Raw genomic sequence first — 14,324 nt, forward strand, 5'->3', positions numbered from 1 at the left:
ACAGCATTTTGAGGAGAAACGTGTCCTGTCTGCTCAGAAGTAGAGGCTGGGACCTGTTGGTACTGAGGAAGGGCAGTACTGGAGGAGGTTTTGCAGCAGTTTTATCTTCAGTCAGCAGAGCAAGGTTGTGGGAGGAGGAGAACCCAGACTGAAAACCCAAAGAGCAACAGCTCTGGGGCAAAGGGCCAGAGCACTTGTAGCAAAGAGGCGGTTCCCAGGTGTGAGCTCCTCCCTCCCCTTTTGAGGCCAAGGTACAAGGCAAGGGCCTTCAGCAACAGCTGAGGAAGAGGAGGTGAAGGCAGTGGGTAGGAGGGCTGTCCTTGCACCCTGCTGGGATGCTCTGAGGTGGGACACAGGTATTCAGAAGCTCCACATAGTGTGGCCATAGTGCAGGAAGGCTGCAGGTGCCAGGTTGAGCCCATTCCACTGCCACACACCTTGGGCAAGGTCCTCTCAGCCCTCCTGCAAGGGATACAGAAGGAATAAATAAAAACATAAAAGAGGAATTACTAAAACTGTCCCTTGATAACTAAATGGTTGATCATAAATTGGAGTGTCTATGCAAATGAAGTAAATAATTAAAAACTCCAAGAACAGCACTGACTAGGTGGTTGATGGCTGGCAATTATAAAAGCTGAATTTTTAATATGCATACATCTAAGGAGCCAGTAAAAATTAGCTCCTAGACTAATGGACTTGCCTTTCTTCCAAGGCAGAATTTTAATGAGAGCATTATTTATAGCAGAGACTGAGAACGAGCATTTTCTTGCTTAGTCTCATTTCTTCTTTGCTGGCACTTTATTCATTAACCTCTGAACTTCTCTAGAGAAGAATAATACTCTACACAGAGGAGGGCAAAGATCACCTTGACCCCCTGAAATTAGTCATGGGTCATATATTGTCAAGAGAGTTACGTCTTCTAACAAATAATATTTATAAAACCCTATTGGTGATATGTCCTCATTTCCTGCTGGTTTCTGGGTCATTTATTTGCAGTTCAGATCACTGAAGAGAAAATGAACATAACGTGGTATCTCATAGTGCAATACCTCTTGTGCCATCTTGTCATGTACCGTGGGTAGATGTACATCCTGAGGAGACCCGAGGGGCTTCTCTGGCCATATATTCCTAACCGTGGATAAGAGGTCCTCCACATGTGGCTTGAAGACATGTGAGGGCATGAATTTATTTTGGAGCTTGGCCCCCAGTTCTGCCGTGTCGTTGCAGTGACCCCGCTGTAAAACAGTACAGCTGGTGTAGAGGGCAGGGCCCGGGGACACCACAACCAGCCCAGCCTCAGCTCCTCCTGCAGGGGTGCCCAGGGCATCCTGAGAATTCCCTGCAGGTTGAGATTTGAAAGTTTTCTTTGAAAATTTGCAGGGGTGGAATACAAGTTATAGGTCATCTGCATTTAAAGTGGTTTATGCATTTTCCTTTTGAGCTTCTTTTTGTTAAATGTTTTTGTTACGTTAATTTTTTCTGGCTTTAAAAAAAAGCATCCTTACTTGTCTGCCTTTCAATAATCAGGAAAGATCTGGCTTCAACTGAAAAATTACAAAGCCAGTAAAATTAATTAAAGAGCTTTGCTTCCCAGATCAAGAAATAACTGTGTATGCTGACCCTAGTGATGAGGGAGACAAAAAACGAGAACGAGCAAAAATGAAAATAGTATGTTAGGGATTTATAATGAAACCCGTAAGAAAGAATTTTATCAAAGAAGGCACTTATCATTTGAAAAAATATATTTTTTTGTCTTCTGAGAAGACAAAGCTTAAGTTTTATTTCATTCTTTACTAATCAAAATCATGTGTTGAAAATTTTCACCTGCAAAACACACCTAATAATCCAAGAGTTGTGCTGAGTGCTCAGTTTATTTGAGGAATGGAATGAAATTTGGGGTTGCCTTGCTCTGCTTAAACAGTGTCAGGGTTCCTCCAACAGCTTTCAGCTACATAGACCAACGGACTTCCCTTTCTCCACATTGTAAAATGGGCACTAATTCCATTGTTGTTGGAGAGTAAGAATTCAAGAGATGCTTAACCTGTTCCAGGCTGTAAATGCTGTTTAAGTAGTACTTTTTATTTATGACAGTTCTTGTACCAGTGTTCTTGAACTTGGATGTTCAAGTGATTGAACCCAGAGAAGATCTGCACATAAGAAGCAGCATTTAATTTGGAAGATGCCTGAACATTGTTATGGAGCAGAGTTGTTGATGTGCATCTCTAATGCAGATAGTTTTTTTCTGAATTAATTTTTAAAACTCTCTGGTTTTTGACAGTAATATCTACCGTGAGTTATATCTATATATCTTGAGAAGTTATCAGATCTGTGTCTGACTCAGGTACTGTTTCATCTTGCTGAGACAGAAGGGAGTTTGGGAATTTTTTACCTTTCCATCACGTTAAGCAGGATACAAAAGTGAATGGTCATTTGTCTGCATGTAATGAGACCATAAAACATGTGAAAATATATTCCATATCTTTTTTATATGAATAGCAGTTTAGACTTGAGAACAGGAACTAATAGTTATGGACAGCATAACCTGTTCCATAAGAGAACTTTCCTCAGAAGTAGCTGGTTTTGTATGGAAATGGATTGGAAAACCAAAGCAGGTGTCCCAGGGCACAGCCCATGGTCTGGGAAGTTTCCTTTGGAACAGAAAGGACTGTCTCTTATCCAGTGTTACTGAGTATCATGGAGGTGACCAGGAAAATGACTGTGAACCCTCATCTGTGAATTATCCCACCAGTTAGTGTTGTGTGAAATGCAGCAGGGCTGTCGACTTCCCATTTTAGGGAAACATCCCCTAAGAAAAACCAGCCAAGGCAGCATTGCAGCGCTGCAGCAAACATCGGCATGACCTGAACTTGTGAAGTACTGCTCCTTTCTTCCCTTCCCTGTCCTAGTCCTGATGGAATAGCTCTGTGGTGTAAGTATCTGAGCACAAAACCTCTCTGCTAAGCCTACTAGATGTGCCCAAGTTTGCATTTGATTTCCAGTCTTTCTCCCCTGCTCTTGGATTTGCAGGTGTTTCCTGGATGTATACTTGTTTCACTCATTATGCAAAGTTCCACTGAAATTCCAGCTTCCATAGGCTCTGTGAAAATCCAGGCCATTTTATCTAGTAAAGGATAAGTAAGAAAGTGTCAACATCTTTCATAAAAGTTACTAGAGACCTTTAGGAAGATTAAACTTTGCAATGCTCACTCCCATACAGAGAATCACATGGAATATGCAGGGTTGGAAAGCACCCACAAGGATCATCAACCCCAACTCCTGGCCCTGCACAAGATCATCCCCGAGAGTCACACCATGTGCCTGAGAGCATCATCCAAACACTCCTTGAGCTCTGTCAGGCTTGGGGCTGTGCCCACTGCCCTGAGGAGCCTGTTCAGTGCCCAACCACCCTCTGGGAGAAGAACCTTTTTCTAAGATCCAATCTAAACATCCCCTGATACAACTTCAGGCCATTCCCTCCTGACTCAGTTCAAATTCCTGTGGTTTCCTCAGGTTCAAATATTCAGCATCATTTTTGTCCCTCAGCCTATCTCACCTGCCGTGTGGACGTGCTGTGTTGGCAGTGGCAGGCCGAGATCTTATTGAACATGCCCCATTCTCCAAGGCTGCTTCCAGAGAGCACCTTCCAAAAAGGAGCTGGGTAGTGACTGCCTGACAGATCTCTACCCAGCCATGGCTGTACCCAGTGCAGTTCCTGTGCGAAGTCTGTTCATCCACAAGTCAGTCAAAACTGATGAAAGCCACTCTACTCCCATTTGAACTAGGGGCTTTTCAAGTTGCGTCTTGTATTTTATTGCTCCTCTGATTTTTACAGTTTTATTCATTCTGTCTTGAAAGACTCATGGCCTGTAGTAACTGTATGTCCTTTTTTTCTTTCTATGAGGACTTCTTCTCCTTAGAAATACCGAATATATTACAGAACGAGTAAAAGCAGAAAGTTTTCCTTTTGCCCTCAACCATCTGAGGGCTTGGCAGCTACAGGCTCCAAAGTGTTGGGAATATGAGGAAAGAAAACTTAATGGCAAAGAAAAACAAAGAAGTGACCTTCCATATTATAAAATGTTGCAAACAGGAACATTTTGTATTTCCCCCACTGTCAGTGTGTAAAGCATTCAACAACATTAATAGTGCCCAACAGTGAGTGGTTCTCTTCCTTCATTTTAATCTGCGTGGCTCATCCTGGTGGCAGGAGAGCAGCAGTGTCAGGAAAAGAGAATTATTTTTACCAGGATTGTTTTGCAGCTGCCCCACCCTCTTTCCCAAAACAAATCGACTGGGGCTTTGAGGCTTTAATTTGCTTTTTCAAGAAACAAACAGACGTTTGTTTTCTCCCTTGCTGCTCTGTATTCCTCCCTGCCTGCTCCTCCCATCACCTTGCTGAAGGCTGTGCTGTTCTCCTGGTTTCTTTACACTGGAATTTCCAGGGGCTTTGCCATAATGCTGTGGCTTCCCACCATTGGAGGGTTACCACTGCCAGGGAAGAGGAGTGAGGAAGGAAAAAAGTCCCAATATCAGGTTCTGAGTGACAATGGCCTTTGTTAGAAACCCACCCATTCGATCACTGCATTGAACAGGAGCAGATTTTCATCAGAAGGAGCTCCCGGAGGGGTTGGGTGCTTTGAAGGAAATACATTAATTAAAGCACTCTACAAAATAGTGGGTGAAGAAATGCATAATTTCCACTAGATTTTCTGCTATGCTGAGCACTTTTTGACCTTCATCTCCAAACAGGAGATGGAAACTTGGGTGTGAAAGCCTTTGTACACACTGGAAGCACAACTTGATCATTTCCTCTGCAGTTCTTCTGAGGAAAAAAAAAAAAAAGGCAGTAGAAATATGATCATGTTACCATATTTGCAACCAAAGCTGTTTAGAACCCAGGCAGACTAACATTAACAAATGATGATAATTAGGCTTGATTTGCATATTAAAATTGTCTTAATTAAACACTGATTCTGTAAACGTTTAAAGGCTGTAATCGATCTTTTGCAGGCACTCTTGGTTATTTATATGATCTAATAAAGGCTGGAGGCTTTGTTAATGAGCCCTCTATTTCCTAACTTGTATGTGTCAATGAGATTAGTTCGGCGACAATTACAGAGCAGGCTGCTGTTAATAACTCACCAGCCCCAAGGCTGGCATTGCTTTGTCTGAGGCTGCACACATGATCCAACTCCTTCAGTGGGACCCTGCTGTTTACAGTTCCTTGCTGCTCAGACAGGGGCCCAAGCCACAACCCTTACTGGGGAAAAATCCCGGGAAGGAGATTTCACAGGGAGGTTTTTGTCTCAGTAAAATCAAGCTCGTGGTGTCCTGCGAGTTGTTTGAATAATGGATCTAATATTTGTACAGCGTTGAGCTTAGTCACAATACATTTGGTCCCAGATCTAATTCTTGCAGCTCTGACAGGCTGAACTTCGTCAGAAACTTTTTTTAATTTAAGAGGTAACGTAATCATGCTGCAATTTTATAAGAGGTCTCTGAAAAGGCTGCCAGGAGTTTTGCTTCTCTTCAGTATCTCTGCAGTCTTGTGCCATGATGTGAGCACCTTGGGAAAATGGTGCTAAAACAGATTAAGAGATCTTGCTTCTCACTTGCTAAATGTTTTTATCACCCCTGACAAAGACATTCTGGGAGAAATGTTCTTCTTGCTTTGGAATAATTTTTTTCAATTTTTTTAACTTGACTTAACTACTTGCATGTGAAGGTCTATGTATTTATGTATTTATAACTTTTAATGACATTTGTTTTGTTGTGGAATGTTCCCAGTAAAGATCTTCTGGTTTCAACCCCCCTACATGTGCTGCTTTGAAGGTGACATAAATAGTTCTGTACTCTCTGGTCTTGTAAGTCCAGTCACCAGTTACAGAGCCAGTATTGATGGATTAAAAAATGTATTTATTCATATGTCATTTCAGCCATTAAGTTTATTGGGAAATATTAAGCTTAGCAAAGCTAAACCACTAGAGTGTATTTTTAATGATTAAAATAATTATTCTGTGGAATGATCAATAAACTCTATAAAGCAGGTAGGAATTTCAAAATTGGTGTTTTACCTAATTCCATTTCTACCAAGACTGAAGACAGCTTTTTACTGGCAGCAGTGCTATGATGAAAGAGTACCACTGGTAATCCTCAGACTGAGATTCAGCAAGGTAATTCCAGTGGGAATGCTTTGTATGGCCAAAGTCAGAAGGGTGTATTTACACAGCTTTGGTCTGAGCATGAGCATATTTATTGGCAAAGGTAAATTCATAGGCTTGACGTCAGGTGGAAGTTTTTTCTTGCCAAGGCATTACCCAGTGTCCTCATTCCAAGAGTGAAACTGGGAATAATGTTGTCTTTAGCTTCAGTAAGGCCCAGATCCGTTTTGTTTTGTGATCCCTCCTTGTGGAAGGCAGTGACAAAAAGGATGACACCTTTTGACAATGAATCTGTATTTTAGCAAGACCTCAAAAAACATGTAAGGCCCATAATATATGAAGCATGCAAGTTTATGAGACAAATTTTACCTGTTCCTAAATGTAAAGGAAGTTAACTGTCATATTAATGAGGTACTCAGACAGCAATTATATTTGTGCTTTGAAAGCTGAATAGAACTTAGATGTCCAGCAGACTTACTACAGATGGAACTATTTCCATAGCTTTGGAGTCCTTCTCGCTTTACCTTCTCTTTTCTCTAGGAAATCTCACTTCTGAAAATATTGATATACGTTTAATTTAGAGTCATTACAGAATTCTGAATGTGAAATTACAGAACATTAGGATTATTTTTGATATTTTTCTTCTCATTTCACTTAGAATATGTAGATGGTATATGCAGGATTTGGTGCAGAGAATCTGTAGACTGTGTTTGTAAAAGCTGATTGCAGTGTTTTCTCCTCAGACACTGGTGATTTATTATTTTTTCAATTTTGACTTTTTAAAAATTCATTTATTTTCTTATTTCAGTGACTTCTTTTTCCAGTTAATAACTTTGTCAGTGCTTCTAGCTAAACAGTCTGGATTCTCTTCTCTGATCCTGGTTATTCAGGTCAACAATCCTGTTATTCCCACAGCAGCAGTAGTTGGGAAAAACAGATCATGGTGAGCAAGTGGTGTGCCTTCCCTTTCCATTCAGATCTGGTTTCTTTGCCAAACCCCCCACACTGGGAACGAGTCATTCCCTTCCTTTAGGTTAGAGAGGAAATAGAAATAAAAGAAGACCCTGACTTCAAGAGAGAGCTGTTCAGCAGTTGCAGGTTGGTGGAAGAGAACTGCAGCCATGTTCTGTGAAGTTTGCCCTTTTTTGCTGTTCTCGTGGTATTTTCACTGTGCATCTGCCATTCGAAATTTGGCTGAGGTGCATTTGATGCAGAGTGACTGCCAGAACAAAATTCACACTGTGAATGCAGCAGGCTTACAAATTCCTTTATACCAAGAGAAGTAAACACTCCCCCAATGGCTGTCAGACAAGTGATAACTTTGATCTTATTGGCTTACTCTTGATTTATGCTGACTCTTTGAAGGGAAGAAATTCTTCAAATTCTTCTTTTTCCTTTCTGTTTTTGAAACTTTTGGGCCACCTCATTTGTCTGATTTAGTAATCACAGTTGTGTATGTAGCTGCTTTTCTCTCTGTACTGTCTTTTTCAGTTAAAGCCTCTTAGTTTTTCCTTTCTCCTGCTAGGAAAAAAAAAAAACCAACATTGTTCTGGTATGAATTCACAGTAGGCAATAGTTTGGTATTTGGGCCAAAACTGAGCTTCAGGTTTTAAGAGCACCGAGGTCCTTCAGACTGATACTCAACTTGTCATAGTCAGATAAGAAGAAAGGATTTCCCACGTGTAGTCCTCTCACTTTTTCTTATATATAATTAAATTATGTATTCATTGTTTTATTCTGGCTTCATATAATTTAGTTTTCAAAGCCAGCAGAAATTATTGTATATTTTTCCTATACTGGCATTGCACTCATAAGTTTTCCAGTTATATTCCACCAGCAACTTCCGCTCATTTATAATTCATATTTTTGTTCTTTTCTACTTTAAAGCAATAGAGCTCATGATGTTTAGTGTTAGGCAGCCCTACCAGGTTTCTGTCACTCAGGCATCGCTCTCCTGCAAATAGTTGGTATGTTTTGCAAAGCACTGGAATACCAAGTTAATTTAAACTGCAAAGTCTGCAGTTAACAGGCTTCGGCACACAGGATTTCCCTGGCCAGCCCTGCTCTTGCACCGCTGACCCTTCCCTTACTGGAACATTTAAACTCCGGGAGTTACACTGGATAGGAGAAATGCAGTTCCTAAATTTTACTTTTTTGGTGCAGGCAGGGTGATGTTTGTTCACCTGCCTTTCAAATGTTTAGTAAGGCACGGTGGCTTCTGTTAATGAAGCCGCCTGCCAATATCAACCAGGGGAATGACGTACAGCTCTGCTGTTACTGACACAATTTCAATATCCCTGAGGGACTTTTTCTTCCATTTGTTTTCTTTGAAAGGAATGATGGGTCCAGAAAAGAAATTCCTCCCTCCCCTTCCCTGGATGGTCTGTCATGGCCGTGCAGGTGGGACTGTGCTCGTGTGTGATCTCTTCAACTAGAGATGACATTTCTGTCTCTTCACAGAAGCAGGTACAGGGAGGTGTCTACTTGCCATAAAACCTTTCTTCCTCCTTATATAGTTGGGAGTTTGATGTCTCTTACAGGAGTTGAGTGAGGAGAGAATCCCACACGGTCATGTCTGTTTAAATACTGCCTGTGGTTACAGCTTTCTGCAGACTGCAGTACAAAAATCCAAGTGTCACTGGAAGACAAAAAGATAATTCACTTTCATCTCGAGAACAAAGCTGAACAGAGGAGCTTTTTTTCAACTTTTTTAATTCATGAAACATTTATCTTAGAGTCAGGTTATATTATGCTGGTAGGAATATAATCTGTCAGCATTTCTGCTATAAACTCCTGTTTTTAGTGTTTTTTGGGAGAGCCTTAGAGGTTCACTTTGAACAGATTTAGCATACATGGTCTTGGCCTAGAAACATACTTTTCCTCCCAATTAAAAAATAATACTATGACTTTGTGATCGGTGCAAAAGACATATTAATGCTATCTTTAGGTGAAAGTTCAGACCTACAGAAATGAGATAATACAGGGGTGCTCCAGAGCAAGGTAATTAAGTTTTTTCCCTATGTTTAATAGCAGGTATTACTAACTGAAGTGAAAGGAAGGCTGGTTTGTGATGAAAAGTGGGGCATTGGGCTTAGCTGGCAGGCAGAGCTCCCTTCCTCATTTTTATTACCTACCAGCTTTGGAAAAATGCTGTTTCTCAAGTTTGTAATGTTTCATGGTATGAAAATTGTTACATAAGTTCATGCATTTTAAAGAGATCAAAAATTCTTTTCTGTTTCTTTAGGAAGATGTAGTGAATAAAGTGGGTTTCTTTTAAAAAAGAGCCCTACAGCTGATGCACTTCAGTTTTGGTGCACATTCCTGCCTCTGTGTGAATCCTCGTGCAATAAAGCACACGGAGGTGGTCCCAGGTTAATTTTATTCCCCAAAGACAGGATTACAGAACATCTGAGTAATGCCCTGGCCTTACCCTTGCTCTAACATTAAGAAACCGCCTCCTCCACATGATTTCTGCCCCCCCCAGGATATAATCCAAGAGAGGAGAACAGAAGCAAAGTTTGTGCTGAAGGTTCTATGCTCGAGCTTATCGAGTAAAACCTGCGGTGACAGATGGTAGAATTGTTTTCCAAATGTGTTCAGTGCTTACTGTACAGCTCCTGTCCATCACGTGCCCATCAGAGCCCCCGGGGCTGGCTGGGAGATGGATGCCTTTCTGCTTTGCTGGGAGTGGTGCCCTCTGGAAGAGACGGGCTGGGGCAGATGGAAAGAGCGGCTCTTGCTGAGAGCAGCTGGGCTGGCCTTGCAAGGGGCACACACAGACCTCAGGAAACTGCTGAAGTAAGTTGGCATGGGCTGCAAAAGAAAGGAGCTGTCTTGCAAAGGTAGAAGGGGTAGGTGGTTTTGGGCTCTTTCCTCCAGTTTTTGTGTTCACCTGTCATATCACATGAAAATGAGTTTCTCTTAAAAATTACCTTTTTATAGCTTGTGCTCTCATGAAGAGATCCAAATTCCTTTTGATGTTTCCAGTGTACCTCCTTCAAGGGAGCAATGCAGGCAATTCCCCTGCAGTGCCAAGGGACTGCAGAGCTGTAGTTCTGCTGAATGTGCCGCACGTTCCCTTTGGAGCTCCCCGGTGCCTTGCCATCCCAAGCACAGGTGGGCCAGGCTGACAGACCATGCTGTGAACAAGGCAGGGAACTGCGTAGGGCTCACGCTTTTAATTTTGACCTTTGCTGTGAAAATGGAAGCCCTTGGTCAGATTCATCAGGGGAGAATGGAGAGGAAGGTTAGACTTTCCCAGTGATGCTTCAAGTCTAGCAAAGGGAGCTTCCTAAGCATCACGTTGTTTGACTTGCTGAGCAAATCTTACCTACGTAAGCTCAGAAGTTTCATTTCCCCCCAAATACAATTAAACCTTTCACGAAAAACTGTTGGGAGGCTTTGTTTGTTTTTAATAAAGAGAATGAGGTGAACATTTCCACAGTTGAGCGCTTCATGGTTTGAACACTTTTCTTAATATAGTCCTTCTGAATGAACATTATTTCTTTGAGTTAATTTCTAAATGAACCAAGAAATTACAAATAAATCTCCTATCTGAACACTGTTTAGATAAATCTCACACTCAGATGTTGTTATCTAAAAGCTCCTATCAGACTAATAATTACCTATTGCGCCCAGTGTATTAGACCCAGCTTGACCTAATGGATTTGTTATCTTGATTTTTGAACTTGCAAATTAAGTTTGTTCATGTCAGATGCTCATGTATAGCAAAGCATTCAAAATACAGGAAAAAAACCCCCAAAACAGCAGAATTTAAAAAACATGAGTAGTTTTAAAATGATGCTCAGCTGGTTTTGGCTGTGCATTTTCTCCAGAGGTGCTTGCAGTATGGGTATGTCTTGTTAAGTTAGGGAGTTTTATTTTGTTGCTGCTGAAATGGTAATTAAAATAAGTATGGCAAGATTCAGCTGCTGTTTTACATACTTAATGGTTGAATTTAATAATTCCAGTGCAAAGAAGCATTAATTATGTTTGTCTTCATCCTGTCTTGTCTTGTATTCATGTATCTGTATGGATACACAGTAGGGAGGATTTACAGCAGAATTTCACTATCGATTCCAGAATCTTGGGCTTTTATCCTGTGGAAGTAAGAACAAAAAAATAATTTGAATTTAGAAACCTTGTTTAACTACTTTTCCAACAGGATGACTTTGCAGATCCGTAGCTCCAAAGATCAGGCTGCTCCTCTACAGTAACAGATTTCATTTTAGAAAATGAATGTTTTCTGTCTCTGAAGTCTCTTAGGTAGCTCCAGTCCAAGGCAGGCAATTAATGCCTGTGTTCAGTGGCAGCTGAGAGGTTGATAGGCTCCATAACATAATGCTGGGGTGTTTCTAACTGCTGGTTCTAATGTTAATTTCTGGTTTTCAAACTGGAAAATTATATGTGTGTGTGCATGTGGGAATAATGACTTTTTTTTAGAAGACCTCAACAATGCAGAACGCTCCATATTTTGTTTTCCTTGAATGTTGCTATTATCGGTGTATTTCCTGCAGAGGAAGAATGTATGGTTATTAATGTAATTGGGCAGTAGCTCAAGAAGGGAATGGAACTCAGATTTCCTCCATTAACATTTCAGTCAAGACCTGATGACTCAGTTAACAACAATAATAATGTATTCTCCATAATTTATACTGCTAGAGTGTCATATGCAAGGAGACTGGATAGACCCCATGGGTTAAATGTGGGGAAAATGGGTCTTTTTACAGCTGCAGAGTCCTGCCCTGGTGTTTTGCTGTTTCTCCCATTCTCAGTTTGTGATAGTTACCCCTGTCAGTGGGGTGATGGGCAGGGAGACCTTCAGGGTAGCAGCAAGGGACCATAATTTTCCCTAAGAACTCCCCTAACATCAAGCTCCTTGTTTCTCCCCTGCTCTCTTCCTTGTGATACACGTCCCAGGTGTTTGCCTCTGCTCATCTTGAACCTTAAAGAAGTTCAGTGAAACGGCAGATGCTGGTTGGGGACACTCTGTTCAGTTCCACACTGCATGAAGGAGAGCAGGGGTCCTGGTGGTATTAGGGTAGATTATTTTATGATTAAGGACTGAAAAGCAGAATGTATGTGCAAAAGGGAGTGTCATTAACTGACTGCTGAGCTCTTGCTGCTGGAAGCTCACTGCTGTCTTGATATAAATTCTAAGAATATTTATTACTGTTTGGTTTTTTTCTGGGACGTTAGAGCTAAATAGTAAGCTTTCCAGTTTTGTTTTTATGGCATGTACGTCTGCCAAGCTCAGATTTCCTGGTGTTGATAAAGAAAACACGAGCTGTGGATTGAATAAAAATAAAGTGGCACTTTGGAAATTAAGTTTCAGCGATAGTATTGAGAAACACTTTACAGAACCATTGCCTTTGTCTCGCTTTTATTATCATTATTATTACTTTTATTAAAATCCTTTTCGGAGGGTTTATACTGAATTGACTTCCAGAAGGGAAATCAGAAAGTTAACATTCATTCTCTGGTGCAGCATCCATGGGGTTTTCTCTTTTTTATTGGTTTGTGACAGCATGCTTTTTCTGTATTTGTGGAAAGGTTACCGTGTGTATATTGGTATTTGAGAGTGTCTGAGGGTAAACACTACATCCTGCTGAGCAGCAGCAGTTATTTTACAAGGGCTACTTTTTACATGCAAAGCATGCAGCGACACTTGGTTTGTTACCATGGGCTGGGTACAATCGATATTGCTGCTGGGCCACAAGGTAGATGTTGTGTCCTTGACATTTTTTCTTGCTAGACTGCCTATATGCATTTGGTTATCTTTGTCTCCTATCCTGTTACCTTTGTCACATTCCATTTGTCTGTCAGTCTTAGGGAATATTGTGTAATCATGTTTCTATTCCAGCGGTGAATTTATAATTGGATAATAATTATCTAAGTTTTATTTTTATCAGCATTTATTGGCTCATGTTTTATTACTTAGAAAACACAGAATATCCTCAGTTGGAAGGGACCCACAAGGATGAGGTTCAGCTCCTGGCCCTGCATAGACACCCCAACAATCCCACCCTGAGGGCATTGTCCAAGTGCTCCTTGAGCTCTGGCAGCCTTGGGACCGTGACCACTGCCCTGGGGAGCCTGTTCAGTGCCCAACTACCCTCCGGGGAAGAACCTTGCCCTGATATCCAACCTATCTCTAATATATAAGTTGCAAATATACCAAGTCTTTGAGTGAGGTATTTTTAGAACTCTGTCCCCTTGTAACTCTGTTGACAACTGTGGAGGACTCAAGAACTGTGCCGTGGCAACCTTTTTATGCTTAAAGTGGATGGTATGCTTGCTCTTTAAATATAGTGCTTTTAATAGTCCACAGCCTTGTCCTCTTGTTGCCTTGCAATCTTTCCACGGGTTTAATACTAATTTCCTAGTTTGACTGCAGTAGCATCTGTGGCTTCGGAGCAGAAACTGCTTCAAGACAGAAAGGTAAATGAAAAATACAGTAAGGTACAAATTGATGCTTGCCAAGGTAGCCTGCTGCCTTATTTTGGTGACTTCTTTTAAACAAAAGAAATTCTGTGAAGCATTAAATGCTGGGCTTTATGAGAGATTTGTGTTCTAATGCCATATGAGCAAAATTGGAAAGAGCCTCCTTGGTCTGCAAGTTCAGGCAAAAGATCACATATAGGAGAAAGTAATTTATTTCCAGGCTTTTCAAGCAGCTTCTTACAACTGTTTCATCCCCAGTACTTGGAGCAAAGTAAGTTTTTGTATCTCGGTGTTTGAGAACTGTCTTCTAATTTCCAACAGAAATTTATCTGCAGATAATGAATCCCCTGCGTCAACACTGCTCTTCAGCCTCAATAGCTCTTTTCCCTCCTTGCTCTTAACCCCTGAGATATTTACAGCAGCAATCTAATCCCCTTTAACTGCTGTTTTGTGGGACTGTTCTCCTAAGTGGTTCAGAGATGTGATATGAACCACGGAGCGTTATCGAGGAGTGTCCCTCCAGAATTACTCTGTGGTCGAACCTCATTAACAACTTTCTGAAAGGGACTGTTGCAAACAGAGAGAATCTACTGCTGAACGTGCTGATGATAAAATGTAGGAGGTTTTGTCAGTGAAAAAGAATTCAAATGTCTTATGTCAGAGCAGGAGTGATTTCAGTTTTTTTGGATTGGGAAAATAAAAATAGAATTAAGCTGATGA

At 41.1% G+C, this 14,324-nt stretch overlaps 1 protein-coding gene across 3 annotated transcripts in view; it reads left to right on the top strand.

Moving 5' to 3' along the window:
• SPAG16 (sperm associated antigen 16) overlaps positions 1-14,324 on the top strand; it is a 379,115-nt gene that overhangs the window by 240,079 nt on the left and 124,712 nt on the right. The window lies entirely within an intron of this gene.

This window comes from Corapipo altera, unplaced genomic scaffold (genome assembly GCF_003945725.1).
Source record: "Corapipo altera isolate COAL_440 unplaced genomic scaffold, ASM394572v1 45, whole genome shotgun sequence".
Taxonomy (NCBI): Eukaryota; Metazoa; Chordata; class Aves; order Passeriformes; family Pipridae; genus Corapipo; species Corapipo altera.